At 38.4% G+C, this 19,734-nt stretch overlaps 2 long non-coding RNA genes across 3 annotated transcripts; both read right to left on the reverse strand.

Annotated features, from left to right (window-relative positions):
• Positions 1-1,100: 1,100 nt before the first annotated feature.
• On the reverse strand, positions 1,101-8,693 carry LOC121528017. Its single transcript, XR_005993468.1, has 5 exons — positions 8,545-8,693; positions 4,470-4,587; positions 4,305-4,381; positions 4,116-4,225; positions 1,101-1,144 (listed from the first exon to the last, which is right to left on the reverse strand). It is a non-coding gene; the product is annotated as an uncharacterized LOC121528017 (long non-coding RNA).
• Positions 8,694-8,934: 241 nt separating this feature from the next.
• LOC121528016 lies at positions 8,935-19,331 on the reverse strand. Of its 2 annotated transcripts, none has more exons than XR_005993467.1 (13): positions 19,228-19,331; positions 18,987-19,072; positions 18,839-18,897; positions 18,648-18,739; positions 18,358-18,441; positions 15,404-15,714; positions 15,005-15,085; positions 14,660-14,809; positions 13,829-14,010; positions 11,059-11,253; positions 9,962-10,099; positions 9,331-9,456; positions 8,935-9,122 (listed from the first exon to the last, which is right to left on the reverse strand). It is a non-coding gene; the product is annotated as an uncharacterized LOC121528016 (long non-coding RNA). The 2 variants fall into 2 exon arrangements; XR_005993466.1 differs by having other exon boundaries at positions 18,358-18,460.
• Between the last annotated feature and the right edge of the window lie 403 nt (positions 19,332-19,734).

Genomic DNA, 19,734 nt, shown 5'->3' on the forward strand with positions numbered 1-19,734 from the left:
GGGTTTTAAGTCCAGTCCCCAAAAGCAGAGATCAGATCCTCTGAGAAAGAGGAACAGGTGTGTGTCTCAGTGGGTTAGTGGAAAAGCGGACTGACTGTGAATCAGGAGTTCACAGGTTCAAATCTTACCATGGGGTCATCTATTTTAAAAGTCTGAGTCCACATACAGACTTCAGGAGACCTGGACAGTAGTTGGCCTTTCAAATCTAACCAATGTCTTTAAGTTTTCAAGATTTGAGTCCAAATAAAGAAGGAAAAGCCCCTCTGAGGTTCTGTTGCATGTCTGGCTCTGTAGCCTAATGAGATAGTGGACTGACTGAGAGTCTGGAGGTTCCAGGTTCGATTCCCATCTTGGTCTCAGTGAATTTTAAAGCCACATCCTGAACAAAGAGGATAAATGCGCCAGGAGAAGAGATGGTAGTGTGAAAGGTATGGCGGCGGTGGCACAGAGGACTGGACTAGACCAGTTCTGCAGGGGATGCTGGGGTTCAAACCCCACTGTGGCCGGTACCTGGATCAAGGCATGCCTGATGGAGAAGGGGGGACGCGGCGCGGCGCCCCCCTGGGGAACCGTCAGAGACATAAGTAGGGGGTTATGCAACAAAAACGCAGACACAGCTGGAGTTTTACAGGGTGGAGTCTTTATTTGCATGCATGGATGATCACTGAGCCCCTCATGGGGACTTCATCTCCTCCGCTGTAGAAACAGGAAATACTTACCACGCTCTCCTCCAGGGTCAGGGTACCAAAGTATCATTTACTTTGAAAGGGCATTTGAACGTACGGAAATCAAGAAAACCGACAACTTCACTCATTTTTTTCGATTCTGGACACAAATCGAAAAACGAGTGAAGTTGTCCGTTTTCTTGATTTCCATACGTTCAAATTCCCTTTCAAAGTAAATGATACTTTGGTACCCTGACCCTCCAGGCCCTTCAGGTCCTCTCTGGCCTGCTCCCTCTGCTCATTCAGCAGCCTGCAAACAAAAACCACATGAACTCACATTCCACATAAATAAACATACAGATGAGTCCTTTACTCACATGAGTTTCTGCAGCTTGGCATCCTTCTCCTGCTCTTCAGTCTTCAGTTTGTCGTAGTCTGACATCAGCCTCTCCTGCTCCAGCAGAAGACCCTGGTTCAGACTGAGAGGAGACGCTCGCTAAGCTCTGATTGAGATTAACAAGTCATACATTTACCAGAAAAAGAAAACTGGAAACTTATGTCAACTAAAAGGTAGAATTTTTGGTCATTATAAAATCCAAAAGAGACGTGGAAAAAGAAAATGAAAAGAGAAGAAGCTGTTTTCCTTCCGTAAGTCCTACAGTTGATCGCCTAATCAGGAGATTTTTCTTAGTAGGATTGATCAGTGAGGAAATGATCCAAGAATGATCACATTATCATTATTCCCCAGACTCTGAAGAGATATTTCTGTTCACTATTTTTAGTTGGATCCTTGTAAATTCACTAGTTTACAATGTTCAATTCTGACATTACAAACTTGAAATTTTAAAGTGCATGATGTAATAATTTAGGACTTTTGAACTACAACATTCTGAGTTCAGGCTCTTGAAAAAATACGACTTTATCATCTCAAAAATTTTGTTCGACCTTTCAGAGGGCTCTAATACTTCCTCTTACATTACATTTTCAATTATGACTCTATAAATAAAAGTCCATTATAGGCGCCCCCCCCCCAGGGGTGCCCAGACCCCAGGTAGGGAACCTTCACATGACAACAATGTAACAGGTGTGTGTAGACTTTTAGAGCCAGTGTAAAGCCAGACTACAGTCGTATGCAGCTAAAAGTTCCTGACTCAGTAAAGAGGAGTGGTACGAGGATTTTACATCCTTCCTCATGAGGATCACACACAGTAGACAGTCGTAATGTTGGTTTGAAAAAACAATAAAAAACAAACTTTAGGATCATTTAAACCAGCATAAAGTGGTTCAATAGGAACCAATCAAATCTGTGGAAATATAGATCTAAAAAAACATCAAACATGAACAGGTTTGTTGATTTTTCTACTGCTTCATTCGTCTCTGTGGACTTGAAGTATAAATTTTAGGCCCAGTTTAGACAGTTTTAGACAAAATTCCTGATCCAGTTCAAGTCTTGTCACAAACAGTTATTAGTCTAAATGAGTAAAACTCAACGTGTGGCTTCATTGGGATGGTTTTTGGCTCTTTTATGTCTTCATTTCAAATATTTTTCCCCAGAAAACCTTAAAAAAACTTTCACCTCAGGAATGATCCATATCAAGTCACATTAATCAGTGTGTTTCCACTCTTATACAGGAGGCTTTAACTGTCAACCTTTATTTTTTCTCTTAGTTTTTTTCATCACCCTTATTTCTAATTCTTCTCCCTTTTTTACTTTTTTGACACTTTTAATCCATTTTTGCCTCTTTTAGCCCATTCGTGCCACTTCTTCTTGCCGGTTTTGTAGTTTTTGCCACTTTCATCCTGCTTTTTGCGATTTGCAATTCTTTCCCTTTTAGCAATTTTTGGCCACTTTTCACCCAATTTAAGCTGCTTTTTGACGTTAAATGACACTTTTTATGTTTTTGTCACTCTTTGCAGCATTTTGCCCCTTTAGTCACTTTTCACCAATAATTTACCATATTTTTGCCACTTTTTGACTATTTAACTCAATTTTCACAAATTTTTTTTACCACATTTTTGTCGCTTTTTACAATTTAAGTAATTCTACACATCATTTTTTAGCCCATTTTGCCACTTTCAGTCACTTTAAACCATTATTTTACCACATTTGCCACTTTCTGACCATTTTTATCATCTGTAACTCCTTGGTATGTCGCTTCTCACCCATTGTTGCTACTGTTCATAGTTTTTGCCATTTAATGCCTATTTTTTCACCTATTCACCAATTTTTTGCTTTTAGTCACTTTCCATCCATTTTTGCATCCTTTTGGCCATTTTAGTCACTTTTCACTATTTTTACCACATTTTTGCAGCTTTTTGACCAATTAACTTACTTTTATCTTTTTTACCACATTTTTGCTGCTTTCTGACCATTTATGTCATCTGTAACTCCTTTTTCATGTCACTTCTCACCCAATTTTTGCCGTTTCATTCCAATTTTGCACCTTCTCACCAATTTTATTGCTGCTTTTTTACCTTTTCAGTCACTTCTCACTATTTTTTTTACCAAATTTGTCCTGCTTTTTGACCATTTTAGTCACTTTTCATTCATTTTTAGCCCATTTAGCCACTTTCTGACCATTTTTATCATCTGTAACTCCTTATATAATGTCACTTTTCACCCATTCTTGTCACTTTACACCCGTTTTTTTGCCATGTTATTCCCATTTTGCACCTTTTCACCATTTTTTGCTGCTTTTGGTCGTTTTAATCACTATTTATTCATCTTTACCATATTTCTGCATCGTTTTGCCCATTTAAGTCACCATCCACTATTTTTTAACCACATTTTTTTCAGCTTTTTGCCATTTTAGTCACTTTTCACTATTTTATACCACATGTTTACAGCTTTTAGACTATTTTAGTCACTTTTCATTAATTTTTACCACCTTTTTGCCGCTTTTTTACCATTTAAGTCACTTGTTACTAGTTTTTAACCACATTTTTGCAGCTTCTGATTATTTTTATCATCCATAACGCCTTCTTTTATATCACTTTTCCCCCATTTTTTCTACTTGTCACCTAGTTGTTGCCATATAATGCCTATTTTTTGCCTTTTCACCAATTCTGTTTCTGCTTTTTGGCCATTTTAGTCACTTTTCACTATTTTTAGCATATTTTTTGCTGTTATCTGTAACTGTTTTCACCCAGTTTTTGCCATTTCATCCCAATTTTGAACCTTTATACCATTTTTTTCTGCTTTTTGACCATTTATGTCTCTTTTAATCCATTTTTGCCACTTTTCACCACTTTAAATGTGGCTATTGCAAAGGTATTTTTCAACAATTTGGCTCTTTGGTTGAGCAGTTTTCAGTTACACTGGTCTAAATAATTAGTGTATTTATTTACTGCAGACTTTGATTTAAATATCTCATGCCGTGTGTTTCTTCTTATGTCTGTGGTTTCTTACATCTTTAAAAATGTAGTTGGATTTAAAACAGTCAGACTTACTCTGTGAGCTCGTCCAGCATCCTCTGCTCGTCTTCGATCTCGTCTCTCAGTTGGCTCAGCTGTTTGTGCTGAGCCTCTCTGTGGTTCTCCAGCTGCTCCTCCAGAGTTTTCTGTGCCACACAGACACAAAAACATTCAGCTATTCACATTTCTGTAACAGAAATTCTCAGTGACGTGTTTCCTCATCACCTTTATGTCCCCGTCCCCATCATGTCTGCCGATGTCCTCATTCTCCTTCTCCTCTCCTGACATCTCGTGTCTTTTCTCTGATGAAAAACAAAGAGGAAAATTCCATCAAGTTAACCTGTTTTTACTGAGCTAAGATGTTTTAATGGTTAATATAAATGTGCAAACCGTGAGCCTGCAGCTTCGCGTGCTCCTAGGTCAGAGCGTCCTGGCTCTCCTCCAGCTGTCTCTTCTTCTGCTCCATGTTCTGCATGTAGTCCTTCAGAGACTTGATCTTGGCCTGGTGCTGCACACACCACACAAAAATGTGCTGTTTGTTTGTGCTGCTCACTTCCTGCCAAGGTTTATATGTTCCCATTTTTTAAGTATCTATTTATTTTGGGGTTGACTGTCACTAGGAAGCAACCCGACTTCATCTGTCCACACAAACATTTGTGTGTCAGCCATGTTTGTCTGTTGACACCACCAGGAGGAAGGAAAGGTGTGCAAGCATGTGTTTCATTGTCAGTCACACTGCCAACTACTGGCCTGGCATGCATACTACAGCAGTTTCAGGCACATTAGTGGATGTGATTGACATTTAAACACCAAATCTTAAAAAAAAAAAAAAAAAAGAAAAGGGATTCTGTTCTCAGAGGATAGTTTTTGTGTAAAAATGGCTGTAGTGATAATCATGCTAAATGTGCTGCTTTTTGACCACAAAGATAAAAATGGCAGACTTCCTGTTTGTTTTACAGCATGGATCCGAAAGGCTTTTTTGTAGAACTTCAAATGATGTATAAGCTCAAGAATTTTCAAAATCCTCGGATAATCCTGTTGCAGGGGCTGAATTTTTAAATTACTGTAGGGGGCGTTACTGAGCCAAAAAGCCATGCCCATCGACAATCATCCTATCAATCATCTCATTTTGCTACTGGGTGTTTTTTTGCCAAGTTTCATGGCTTTACAAATTTTGTAAGCACTAGATAATTCTACTTCCTGTTACATGGCGAATGAAAAATTGTCACCGCCACACCATTTTAGGTAAGGACTCTTGACCTTCAAATTTGAGTAATATCAACCTTGAGGAATGTGCCTTGGCTAATTTCAGCAGGATTTGGCCAATCTTGTAATAAATGGAAATATTTTTAGTGAGCATCAGTCACTTTTATCACTTGATGAAGCATTTCAATTTAAGGGGCTGCCATGCCCATGTCTTTTGAGGAATGAGAAAATCCCAAATAACTTTGGACCTAAGACATCTTTTTTTGCTCTACACCAAAGATCACATAGTTTGGATGAATGCCCTCAGACGAGTTGGTTCAAATACAACCCCTGAAATATGGCTGACTTCCTGTTTGGCCACGCCCATCTACAAAATGAATATCAATCATCTCAGAATGCCAATGAGGATTTTTTTTGACAAGTTTCATTGCTCTAGATGTCTTACCATCTGAAAAATCTATTTCCTGTTTCATGGCGAACAAAAAATCGCCATGGCCACGCTTTTTCAACATATTCATTTGACCATTGTATATGTGTAAGGCCAACTCCTTGGGAACAGCCAGAGTGAATTTCAGAATGATCTGTCCAACCATGTAGGTAATGCGATGTGAAATTCAGGGGTAGTGACTTTCTGTTGCCAGAGGGTGGTGCTACATAATTTTTTAAAATTTCAAGTATGGATGTGTTCTAGCCTGGACTGCTATGAAGCACATGAAATCTGTCTCAGATATGACCATGTATACTAGAGTTATGACTGTTTAAAAACTTTTGGCAAGACAAAATGGCGACTTTTGACTTTGTCGCCTCGCCAAGTCCACGCCCTCTGACGAAAAGTCATTTTTATTTTTCACAAAGCTAAATCCACTTCTTTAGGACATCCTGACACAAATTTGAAGTGGATATATTGGATAGTTTTTTAACTGTAGCTTGCACCATAAACCTTGACATTTCCTGTCACCACTAGGTGGCGCTTTGACCTGTAAAAAACTGACCATATGAATGTGTGCAGGCCATGACCGTTAATATACCTGAGCAATATGAGTCCAATCCAACGATGCACAGCTGAGTTATAAACTACTTCCTGTTTACCAAAGAAATATGCAAATTTGAGGGCTCGCCATGGCCACACCTTTCAACTAATGAGAATACCCCAGATAACATCATCCATGTGTCATGAAGCTCTGTGCTGAAATACAAGTCAATCGGATGAAATCCCTCAGAGGTGTTAATCCAGATATGACCCCTGGAAAAGGCCAAAAACAGCCCCTTTTATGCATATTTATTCAAAATGGCGGATTTCCTTTTGGAGATAGAGTGTAGGCCCAAGAGGCTTTTTTGTAGATCTCCCCAAGCCACACCTGCACACAAAATTTCATGAATCTACGACAAAGTCAAAGGAGGGGGCTTTAACTTTGAAAACTGTTAGGGGGCGCTATTTTTGCAATTTGGAATTTTCATGTTGGAGACCTAAAAAATGTCAAAATTTTCACGAGACCGGATGTACATGCAAAGTTTCCCGCAAATTCAGATATGTTAAGGGTCTCAAAAGTCCATGCAATGATGGCAAATGCATAAGTAAAATAATCCTAGCAAATACAATTAGGTCCTCACACCACTCGGTGCTTGGCCCCTAAAAATAAATCAGTGCAGGTAATGCCTACAAGCTTCAGTCAAAACCTAAATACTCCTCTTTTTCATCTTTTTTTCTTTTTTAGAACAGGGATGTATGAAACCAAAATGGGAAGAAAAAATTTTTAAAAAATTCTTAAAAATAAAATAAAATAAAATAAGAATAAAGAAAGCGTTCAGAATTCAGCACTTTCCCAGGGAGATATTCTGGCAGTTTTAAGATATTGCTGTTCAGTCAGAAAGAGCAGGCTTGACGTTATTTTCTACATCCACTGAAAGGTGTAACCTGTGCTTTTTGTCAATCGGACTTGTTCCTAATATTTTCTGTCTTTTCCATGAATGACACACATTTATGATTGTTATTCTTGTTTAGTAGAAGAAAAACATATACATGAAGAAGAAAAGTAGGATTATTATTTAAAAAAAAAGAAAGAAGAAAGGAAAATCCAAAAAATAAACCTGCAACTGCAAAATGTGTTGAGCATAAAACCTCTGCCGCAAAAAACACTATATCAAACTTGTAGTTTGACACATTTCAGGTTAAAGGAATATTGCACCTTTTGCAATTTGACTATTGCAGCAGGCAATTTTGAAGTTTAAACTTTTGTGATTAATTGCCCAGCCCTATTTAGAACCGCATATGATTAGACTAATGTGGCTTGTGCTGTTTACACTGTCAGAAAAAAATTAGATATGAGCCACATCTAAGAACAAAAAAATCAGATTTGGATCTTTTAGCTGCAGTGTGAACCAAGTTTATTATAGTTAACTAAACTGAACCAAGTAATTAAAACTAAAATCTAAAAATTGTTTTTTGATTAAAAAGGTTAAAGTCAGCCAACTTAACGTAAATAAAAAATAAGCTTTACAAATAAAATGAAAACTAACAAAAACAGTATTGCCTGCTTACAAAACCAACTACAATGAAACAGAATTAGGGACATAAACTCTTGGGCACTAGCATACTCACTGACTTGAACACCCAAGCCTGTAAATTTGCCTGATTTGATTAAAGACAACTTCACATAATGGTAATGTTAGGTATAATATTGTATACAAACATCAAAATTTAATAATTAAAGGGAAAAGTGAAGAGCCCTTTTGGGTCTCGCTCCGGCAGGTGTCCCACATTGCCGAAAAAAAACTAAATCTAACACTAAAAACTAATAAAAACTAAAAACAAAGCATTTTTGCAATATAAAAACAGCAGTAAAAAACGACTTAAACTTAACTGATATTTAAAATAAAAGGTACCTTGGTGTGAGCATAGCCTATATATAAAAGAAGACATAAATGGTTGACACTTTATACACATGTGAAGACACAATGGGATACCATAGGATGTTTTCCCTACAATTTTTAAAAGTCAAATCAGATAACTGCGATTCCCCTAGATTTGTCTTTGAAATTAGCAGAGCAGAAAGGAGAAATGTTCTCATCACAGCCTAACACTTAGATGTAACTATTCAATTTACAGTCAGACAGTAAAACAGGAAGAAGCAACAAATAATTTGAGTTTTTCAGTCACCTTATAACTAATTATTTCAGCCATACTTAAATGAATATACGGATCAAAGCCTTCTTTAATCACACTGCTCCCCAGTCCTATCAGAATAAATTCAGGACTCACCACTCCGGCTGCTGGTTGCAGAGCGTGCTGGAGGGGTGGAGGTACACCACCTGCTGGTCAATCAGGGTAGGGTATTCATCATGAAGAAACCACTGCAGATGGCTTTCTGGACCCTCACTGTGGCTTTCCCACAGCTAACCACGTCCAGCTTGTGCCTGGGGAATATAAAGGGTTAAAGTTTGTATGCTGTATTTTGAATCAGCTCTGTTCTAAATGTATTTTTGTGTCGACATAATGCTAAGTTGAGGTTTGATCGAGGTTAAACGCTGTGTGGCATTTCCTCCCAGTCTGAGATACACATTTTAGGATGCACAATATCATGAGATATTTACTTCCACTTCCATTTTCCATTTTAAAACAAATACTCAAAAGATATCCTTGCCTGTCCATGATGCTCAGCATCTGTTTTCGGATGTCCTGAGCCCTCTGCAGCGATCACGCTTGAATAAAGTTCTCAAAACACCAGGGGTTGGAAAACTTGTTGTTCTTCCAGGAGTTGTAGACAGCCAGCAGTGTGAGGTGGTCTCCTTCAGGCTGGAAGAACTTGGTCTTTTTTGGTCAGCGAGGGCCTGTTTGTCCTGGAACAGGAGAATTTAATTTCTATGTTTGTCTTTTTGACAAAGTGCTGCATCTGATTCAGTTTCACTAGGCTTTTGCAATAAAAAATGCTTTATTGTTTTACTACCCAAATATCTAAGGAGAGAACATTTCCTGATTATTAAACCACTTACTTTGTGCGTCTATAAAATTAGTTTTAATGTAGTGTTGTGGCCATAACCTATTTACCTTTGGTCTGTAGAAGACGTTCTGCACAGACAGCATTGACAGGATGGTGAGCATCTCTTCACTGCAGCCCAGATGGACGGACATGATCAGCATTTTACACATCGGCTCCAGAGGAAACTCAGCTATCTACAGAAAAGTCATTCAGAAACAAAATACAGACTTCCTTTATTAACTGAAAGTTTGGAGGATAAACTGCTTTTAAGCTTTATCGCACATCCATCATTACAAAAGTAGATGACATCTGGTTGGTGATGTTGCCCAGCTCGCTCTCATTGGCTGTTGTGGGTCTGACATAGACTCAAACAAATGAAACATGTCTACATTTATAATTCAAGGTCAGGGAAGCTCCTTGTCAACCCCTAAGGGGACAGTGTGGCCTGAAGTTGGCTTGAGATTTGTGTAGCTTGCATCTTTGGACTGTGGGAGGAAGCCAGAGCACTGAGAGAACAGCAAAGAGAAAACACAATCCTGTCCATCCAGGATTTACACCAGCAATCTCCTTGCTGTGAGGCTACAGTGCAAACCACTGCCCTGCACGTAGCCCCAGCTTTACCATGCCTATAACAGATGCAGCTGAGAGGTTTTGGTGCAACAACTTGTCTGAGAACACTGATTTTCTTATCATCCTCACCGTTCTCCCAAGCCGTGTGAGTAAGCCTTCATCATCCAGAGCTCCCAGTGAGTTGAGCTGCTCCATGGCTGTTATCAGAGTCTCACTGGGAGGAGCGTCCATGAAGTCGAATGCAAGAAGGTCGTTGATGCCCATCGCCTGGTGGAAAGACAGAGAGCAAGAGGGTGAGAAGGGAAAACTGTCATTCTGATAATTACTGAAGGCGCCAGGATTGTTTATGTCATTAGTATCACTCTAACAAGCATCTACTTTTAATTTATGGTCTTTTTTTATTAGTAAGGGTGTCTAGAAAGCATCTTTGGGCTGGGCATATTCATCTTGTATGACACAATGATAAAACTGAATCAATCAATTATGTAAAATATATATATATATATATAATATATAAGTTCAGTTTAGTTTAATTGGCAGGGGCCGTGCACAACACAACTGTTAAGCCAGAGTTAGTGATAAAGTTAAGTTACATCTGTGGTTCCTGGGCAGGAAGATATAAAAATAAACAATAATTACAATTATAATAAAACATGCAAACAGTTAAAAACAGCACAAACTCACCAGCTGTACATCATTAAAAACAACATGTTTAAAATTAAATTGCATCCTCTCTAAGAGTGGTGCATATTTAGTGACCACATGATTGGATTTCCTTTAGCCATGATTTCAGTTTACTTTTTAAAAACACAGTCTCTGATATGGACTAAATAGAGTCCCACTTTTCTGCTTCTCTGACTGAAAATGCAGACAGTTTTCCTAAAATGAATAGTCTCCTCTTGGTGATGCCCTCATCTCCCTAACATTGTTCCTGCAGAGTGACACACATTGTTGAAGTGCCTGATTATTAACTCATCTGTACATCAGAAACATACCTGTAAACAAAGAAAACTGCCAAAGGTCATTAAGTTATATTGCTTAATGATATTACAGTAGTGGTAATTCTTGTTTTTTTTATCCAGAGTTTTCAGTGATTAGTATATAGTGTATAGTGGTTTTAGAGTGGTCGCTCCAGCCTGGGACCAGCTGTTCACACAGTAAGATTAATGGGATAAAATCATCGAGTGCACGAAGAGTTTGTAGGCCAGATTAAGAAGATCACTGACCTCTTGACCCAGGCAGCAGCCGTACTGCTCAGAGACTCTCTTGGCGATTTGACATAGCTGCTACACGTCAAGGCTGCGTATAGCCGACCTTCCCCCGGCAGTGTAGCCAGCCTCTGCCATGTATTGAGTGATCTGTGTGGTCTTACCAGAGCCGGTTTCTCCAACCACAATTAGGATCTGGTTGTCATGAACAGCCTGTCAAGACAAGAAGGAACTGACTAAGTATTACAGTCATAATAACTGGGTGATAATAAAGACTTAGGAAATTGTAAAAAAGGGTTCATTTAAGGAAGATTGGCAAGTTGAGATTCAACCCATAAAGTTAGAATAGAGTATAAAAGCTCTTTTTTTTTTTTACTTTCGTATACTCTAGATTCATTAAGTGAAATTTTCCCTGCCTTTTTAGTTTTAATTTTGATTATTATGGCTTATAGATTTTGAAAATCAAACATCCAGTATCCAAAATCAGTCTTTAGTATTCCAAAATCCACTTTTCAGGAATAAAATTCCCATTTCATTTGGAAATCAAGGTCACAGAGTCTAGAGAAAGAGAAACAGAAGCAGCACAAAATTCAATTTAATTCCTGTCAGTGAGTGCAAATACTTATAAACCAGTTATCTGACTTCTGGCGTTACCGGATTACTCCAGTGGTCACGTAAACAGCATAATCCAATATAAAGGCTGTTATCAGATTATGAAAGATTGGATTTTTCCCAATAATCTGGATATCCAGTGAATATAAACACTTTAAACTGGTCTGACCTTCTGGAAAATCATGCTCATTTATGTTCTCAGTAATTGGTTGAAGCTCCAGTTACACAAACTACTTCATCAATGCGACATGTCATGGATCAGTCCGTGACACTGCTGGAGGTTATGAAGCCCAGGTTGCTCTGATAGCAGCTTTCAGCTCGTCTGTATTGTTGAGTCTGGTGTCTCTCATCTTCCTCTTGACATTTCTCCAGAGATTCTCTCCAGCCGTATTAATCAACCCTGCTCAACCAAAGAGCCAAATTGTTGAAAAAATACCTTTGTAAAAGCCACAATCAAAGTCGGGAAAAGTGGCAAAAACTAGGTTAAAGGGGCAAAATAGGTATAACATGGCAAAACCTGGGTAAAAAGTTATAAAAATGGGGAGAAAAAGTGGCAATAAAGGGCAGAAAGTGGCAGAAATGGTTGAGAAATTACAAAACAAATGAGTTAAAGATGGCATTAACAACCAAAAAGCAGCAAAAATTGGGAAAAATTGGCAATTAATGGTCAAATGCAGCGTAAATGGGATAAAAGTGGAAAAAAGCAGTGGCAAAAATGGGCTTAATTCAGTGAGAATGGATTAAAAGTGATCAAAAAGAGAATAAATGGCAAAAATTGCAGAAAGGGCAATGGAAATGTACAAACAAAAAATAAAGATTGACAATTAAAGCCCGCTATACAAGTGTGAGGAACAAGATGATTAAAGTGACATGTAATAGACGATTTCTGAGGTCAAAATTTCCCTTTTTAAGGCCTTCTTGGGGAATACTATTTCAAATTATGACATAAAGGAGCCACAAATCATCACAAAAAAGCCACAACACATTGAGTATCACTGGTCTATGGGGTTCAGGTTAGACCAGTCGGCTGGACAATTAAACACAGTAATACCACGGTCAGCAAACCAGTTTTTGTTAGTTTTGGAGTCACCCTGGGCAGGTGCCAAGTCCTGCTGGAAAAGGAAATCAGAATCTCCATAAACCCTCTCAGCAAATGAAAGCATGAAGTGCTCTAAAATCTCCAGGTAGATAAAGACCAGTGGTCCAAGAGCAGCAGATGACATGGCACCTTAAACCATCACTGACTGAGGAAACACTGGACTACAAGCACTTTAGAACCTTGGATTCTGTGCCTCTCTGATTTTCCTCCAGACTCTGGGACTTTGACTTTGACTAGGAACAGCACATTTGTAGTTTCCTGGACCAGTTTGTGTGTGGTGTCTCTTAATCCACCAACTCCAGCCTCAGTCAACTCCTTGTGAAGCTCCCTTAAGTTCTTGAATCTGCTTTGTTTTAAAAATCCTCTGAAGGCTAAGCTCATTCCTCTTTTTTTTAACTTCACTTTTCTCTTCAGTCAACTCTTCATGAATCTGCTTTGACACAGCCTCTGAGAACAGCCTGCTCTTTCAGCAGTGACCATCTGGGGCTTACCCTCCTTGTGGAGGATGTCAATGATTATCCTCTGACAAAAGTCAAGCCAGCAGTCTTCATGATTGTGGTTGTGTGAATTGAACCAGCATGAAAGAATGAAGGCTTGGGAAACCTTTGTAAACTGGACTTTTACACAATATTATAATATTTTGAGATTGGGGATTTTTTGATTTTTGTGAGCTGTAAGCCATAATCATCAAAATTAAAACCAAAAAAGTCTTGGAATATTTTACTTTGTATGAGATGAACCTAGAATCTATGGAAATTTAAACTTTACCTGATGCTCTAATTTTTTGAGATACACCTGTATGTAGAATTTTTTGCAGATCTGACTGCACAGCCCACCAAGCTTCCCAATTATGGACCAGTTTTATTGCAAAGGAGAAGGACGCCATCTTCTTCAGTCTATTTGGACATTTATGGACTTCTGAGCCATGATATAAGAACTATTTTCAACTTAAGCCCCCCACTACACCTTCTTATTATTAGTTTTGTCTTAGTTTATTCATGTTAGTTTCTCTTTTTAAATTTGAATGTAGAAAAAGAAATTATATATATAATGTATATTTTGTACTTCTGTTTGTACCTGAACAAGCTGTTCCTTAAGCTTAAATATAGGCAGGCTCTCTCTCTGCTGCAGTATGGACATTTCTGTCTTCCTCCCATATGACACCTGGCTCCCTCCAAAGGTGGATCTTTTCCACTCTGGAAGATCGAGGGGCGTCGCTCCACTGCCTCTCATGTTGGCAGCGATCTGCCTTCCTTCATCTGTACAGGAGAGGAACAAGAAGTCCCAGTGTCAACCTCCTACAATCTACTATTTAATTGAAGTAAGATAAACCACACTGATATTTAATTTCCCCAACAAGCTCTTTTTGTATTAAACTGAGTCCGAGGTAGGAACCAGGGAGGAAGGAACTTGTTCAGCCTCCGATATCCCTCAGGCTGTGGAAAGTGAGTCACAGTGGATTATGACATTATGTGAGTTTGCCAGTGTAAACTCATAGGGAAGCTAGATAACAATCTCCAGCCATGCCATGGGAACATTGTTACTGTGTAGCAGGCCTGGTGTAGGGTGGATGGTTCAATGTTATTTCCTCAACTTCAAATCTCTATGACAGAGCATCATTTTTAGCTTATTTCCGTTTGGGAGCCATATATGTGGATGGTTTTTTTTCAATGATGCCTGAAAATCCCAGTAATAAACATTCAGTTAGTCATTTTCTTCATGTTTCTACATGTGTTAAAAGGAATAAACTGCTGTTCTATCAGTCCACAGTAGTGTAAATAAAAGATCAGACATGTAAATATATCTACAAAACAGCCTCCCATAAAATCAACCCTAGTTAAGAACTAAAAACACTGAGAAATTACTCTAAACTGATCCAATAAACAGTAGTAGCAGCGTAGTCCTTACAGTCAGGTATGGGGTCTATCCAGTGCTTGTTGAGCCCGGTTGGGATGGAGTCCAACTTTGCAGCACGAGCCGCCTGCTTCAGCTCCCTCCTCTCCTTAGAGAGAGCGCTCTGCCTCATGGCTGCCTGGGAGAGAGGGGGCCTTCTGGATTCTAGTGGACAATATAAAAACAGTTGTTGGCATAGATGGATTTGTTTCATACCAGTGAGATATTAACACCCATAGTGACACAGAATTTACAAAACAGAAGTAACACCACAGAAAGAAAATCTACTTAAATATGATAATCCTTTTAAAAATTACACAAATGATAAAAACAAAAACAATGACTGTAAAAAGTGCTCACAGTTCCACCAATTAGGGCAGACAATAAATACATCCCTCTCTACGCAGCTCTGAGATGTGTACGAGGCCTTCCCAGTGTTTTCTGCAGACAGAGGCAGATACACATTTCTGGTTAGGTGAAAACATTAAAGAAAACAACTGGTACACAGGGAAAAATGCAATCCAGAGGATGCTTTTGCACATGAGCACATTTAATGTAGCAAACCAGGAACAAAAACAATAGCTACAGAAGAGTAGTGTAAAATGTATACACATAAAATGATAGAGCTAGGTTACAAGACACGTAAGCAACATGTTGAAATCCTGAAAAATAACAAACTATGACAGCAATTGTTAATAAATGCTCGTCTCTCACTTTATTGGTATCAGTAGCTGTGATTACACCGCTTAGTGCACTTACCTAAGACCCTCTAGCTGAACAAAACAGCCAAACTGCATAAGGCTGCTGCTTCTGCCGTTGTAGATGTCGCCCACAACGGGCTCTTCTGGGGGTGGTCAATCCTCCTGCCGTTGATCTGAGTCTCCGTCGTCCTTATTGTTGTTGCTGTTGACGGCTCTGTTGCGGCTTGGTGGATGGTCACTCCAGCTTGACGCCTGCTTCCTTCTACACTTGGGGTTTGCTTCTCTGTCACCATCTCTGGATCTGGAAGGGATTTGCTTGCATCCACTTTGACTTTCTATAACTCTGTCACTTTGTGAAGGCTGGGCTGACTTGAGGAGAGAAAAGCAGAGAGAAACACCATTTTGCCTCCAAACTAAGGGTGCACTGATTGATCTGCACCGATTTCCTTAATTTTGGGGGATTGGCAATCGGCCGATACTGACGTATGAAACCGATCTTATCCATCAATCTTATCTACCTCTACCTACTAAAATGTGAAAAATGAAAGACTAAAGGAACTGATATAATTCAGTAGTTTGGACAGCAATGCTCTAAACTTATTATTTATATTTGAGAGAACTACCTCATGTACAGTTAAAACAACAAGTTTGTATTGTTTCACAGGTATTGTTCAATATTTTTCAATAAAATAAGATAGGAACATTGAAGGTGTATGCTGTCAGTTATAAAAAAAAAATTGGTATCGGCCAAAATCGGAATCGGAATTTTGTCTAGATTTGACGAGAACTCATCCCCTTTTCCTCCTTGAAGACAAAGCTTCAATGCTCTATAAAACATGAGATCCCATCTAAAATTATACTGGAATGGAGATGGCACAGGCTTTGCAAAAAGGCCATAATGGACTAATTTGGACAGACATTTCTAAAGAGGCCAGCACTCAACCCATACTCAACTCTTTATCAAATTATAAACTGGTACTGGGAGGACTCTAGGTATAGGTTTGTTTTTTTAATAGAGTCCAAGGGAGCGACAATGTTTAATTTTTCTAACTAAAATGGAAATTTCAAAGTTGTTCTAATAATACAAAAACTCTCAACAGGATGTCTACGCCATCACCTCAGAGCAGCCTGGTCGCCTGCTTTCAGCTCAGTGTAACTTTGGCAGCAGGCCATGATTCTTTTATGAGAAATGCTTACAATTTGCAGAACTAGTTCACACACTAGTCTTCACCTAAAAAGAAGACAGTTAGCCCATGAAAAGAGTGTGACAAAAATGGCTAAGGCTAAGAGATGGAAGAGAACAGTGATGGAAAAAGCCAGATTAGAGTAATAACTGCACAGGCTTTTACAAGTTGGTGAGAGTTTTTCAAAGCAGTGAGACTCTAAGCCCAAAACAAGGCTGGGTATCTTAGTGTTGGACAGATGAGTAATACGCATGTACTACACATGCAAAAACAATAGGCTGCAGATGCTATGACAGTCATTTCTGTGCAAATTCCAGCAATGTCCCTGTATCTTGAGAGTCAACATGGTTCTTTGGATTCTCATGTTTCGTTGTGAGCCAGTCGGCTCACCTGGGGAGGCATAACAGCATAGGTGGAGCAAGGAAGTGGCTTACAGGGCTTAAGCTCTGAATGTTTACTGAAAAGCACTGAATCTTTCAGGTTGGTAAAAAGTATGTTGCTGCTGTTATGATAAATAAATGTACACACCTTCCACAACTGATAGGGCTATATTTAATAACATAGCACTAGTGCATTTTAACTGCTGCAATATGGCCACCTCGGGCTATAAATATCATTCATCTTTTTTGTTTATATTGTGCTCTCATTTGCTCTCATTTCAGTACTTTTAAACTTTTATTTCTATCTCCTTTACCATGTCTGTTGCCGCTGAGCTGTTCACCACCAATGACATATTATTATATTGGACAAAGACAATGAAAATAAACTATCTCATCTTGTCTTACAGTATTGTGATTTTAAAATGATGAGGACAATTTAAGAGGAATTTGATTTTTTAAGTAATTTTGGCTCCAAAATGTGTGTGTTTTTTTCTCAAAATGGAGCTGTGTGATTTTGCCCTAATTATGCTGGTAGATTTGTTGGCATGCAAATCCAAAATGTTTATTTAAAACTGATTGAAAACAATCCATTTAACTGCAAAATAAGCCAAAGACTTCTGATGAAGCATGCCCCTGGACCATTTTTGAGTCTTGGCTATGGCCCTGCAGGACAGCACTATGTGTTTGACAACAGCGCAGTTGCTCTCAGAAACCTTCAAAGGGTGCCAAAGAGCACCAAACCAAACACCAATACGGCTAAGTAAAAGTTTCTGGTTTGTTCCTTTAATGTTCAAACAAAAAAGACATCTCTGATTAAAGGTGCAGTGTGTAGAAATTGGAATTTTAGCGACATCTAGCGTTCAGATTTTAGAATGAGCCGATCTGTTACCAAAACATCACACCACTAAGCGACAGGAGCCTGTGAAGACCAAAAAGGATCGTGAGCCGGACATCATTTACAGCAGTGACGAGGTGAGGGTTTATTCATTAATTTTTGTAACCGTTATTTTTATTGATTATAGGTCAGTCTTCTTCTCCGCCTGCCTTCCAGGTAGATTTCAGGACTGGCCGGCAGGTTCGTATTTAAATATCGCGTTTCGCTCTTTCTTTCCCCAAAACGTTGCCGTAGACAACATGGCGGTTCGTTATGTCAGCCTCCGTGAGCACAACCCGGGGTAATGTAAATTTAAAACGCTTTTTTCTAATTTTGTAAAAAGATAAAAGTTTTAAGGAGGTGATTGTACACTTATTTTGACATATTTCACATAAATATATAAACATTATATCCCATTTACACCGTTTCTGTTCAGCGAAATGCTGCCAACTTCTACACACTGTACCTTTACATACAACACATATCAAACAGGAGTTCTGACATTTATTAATGACAGAAAATTTATTCCAGATGGCAGGTATCTACTTTTGGGACATTTCTTTTGTTTAATTACCTTTTTTCAGAGTTTGTCCCACTGAAGTTTGGCAGAAGCATCACCAGCTCCTTCATGGCTGCTGCGACCTGCTCATCATTTTATCTGGTTGATACAATGGGATCTGATCAATAGAGGATATATTTACTGACAAAAACCCAATAACTTTAGTTTTTTCTAAAAAAATTAAACTGTTTCTTAAACACAGCATTCATTTTTGACATATTTCCTAATGACAAAGAGCTACATTTAACTTATCCAGAGATGTTAATCAAATTGAGAGAATTATTAAACTATTGTTTGGTCCTTACCGTCCACACAGGATCATCTGCTTTACATAAAGCAGGATATTCATCCTTTATCTTGTCTTTTTCACTCGGGGATTTGACTTCTTTCTGTTGAGCTGCAACACAAAACAATGAAATGATTATTTAAGATTCAGCCATGAAACACCAAATATTATTACATAAGAGGACGTAAATAAGGTTAATAAGGAGTTCACCTTCACTTATGGATGGTTTGGGTCAGATGGTGTGAATAACTCCAGTAAGTAAGTGCGTCCTGAAAAATAGAAACACCGATTTAGTGCGAAAAATATGACGAAAAACACGATAAATAAATAAAATTAAGGTGTTTAACTCGGAACTTACTGTAAACTCTGCTCCATTTTCAGACCAGACTTTTTTAAACTCCTCAAATGTTGGATATTTTTCAACAAGACTGATGATAAATTCAGCTAAAATAAAGACACGCGTTAATTCAGTAATAATTATATTTTAGAAATTATATTTTGTGAAATTATGTCATTTTCCTTTTATGTCATGGTATTTAAGTTACCAAACTGTTATTCTGACAGAGAAGAAATAAAGCTGCCGTGAATATTAACATTACCCGAATCTTTTTCGATGATACCCAGATGATTCTCCAGCTCCGTGCACACCTTATAAACATTCAAGTCGTTTAATTTCGTCTACAGCAGCCATGCTTATTTAGACTTGAACTGGAAGTGTTGCTTCTTCTCCTTCGGCTTACCACGAACATGATACAGCGCTGCTGCCCCCTCCTGGTCACCAGGCAGATGACAACAATAAAGTCTCCATGATAAAACCTTGGTGTTTGAAGCAGCCGTTTTGAGGTATTTAGATTTCACCAAGTGCTTCCATTGTACTTTTTTTTTTTAACACTTTTGATTCAACTTTATTCAGAGTGTTTTATTGTCCTATCCTGTTTTTTGTCGGCAATTCATTTTATTTATTCAATAACTCTAAATTGACACCGTGGGACCCCAGTGAGGCTGAACTGTGAACATGTATTAAGTTTTTGTTTAAAACAATTTCTTTAATTCAAATATACTCTAGTTTTGACTTCCTGGTGAATGCTTGATGCAGATATGCATTA

This window comes from Cheilinus undulatus, linkage group 20 (assembly GCF_018320785.1).
Source record: "Cheilinus undulatus linkage group 20, ASM1832078v1, whole genome shotgun sequence".
NCBI lineage: Eukaryota > Metazoa > Chordata > Actinopteri > Labriformes > Labridae > Cheilinus > Cheilinus undulatus.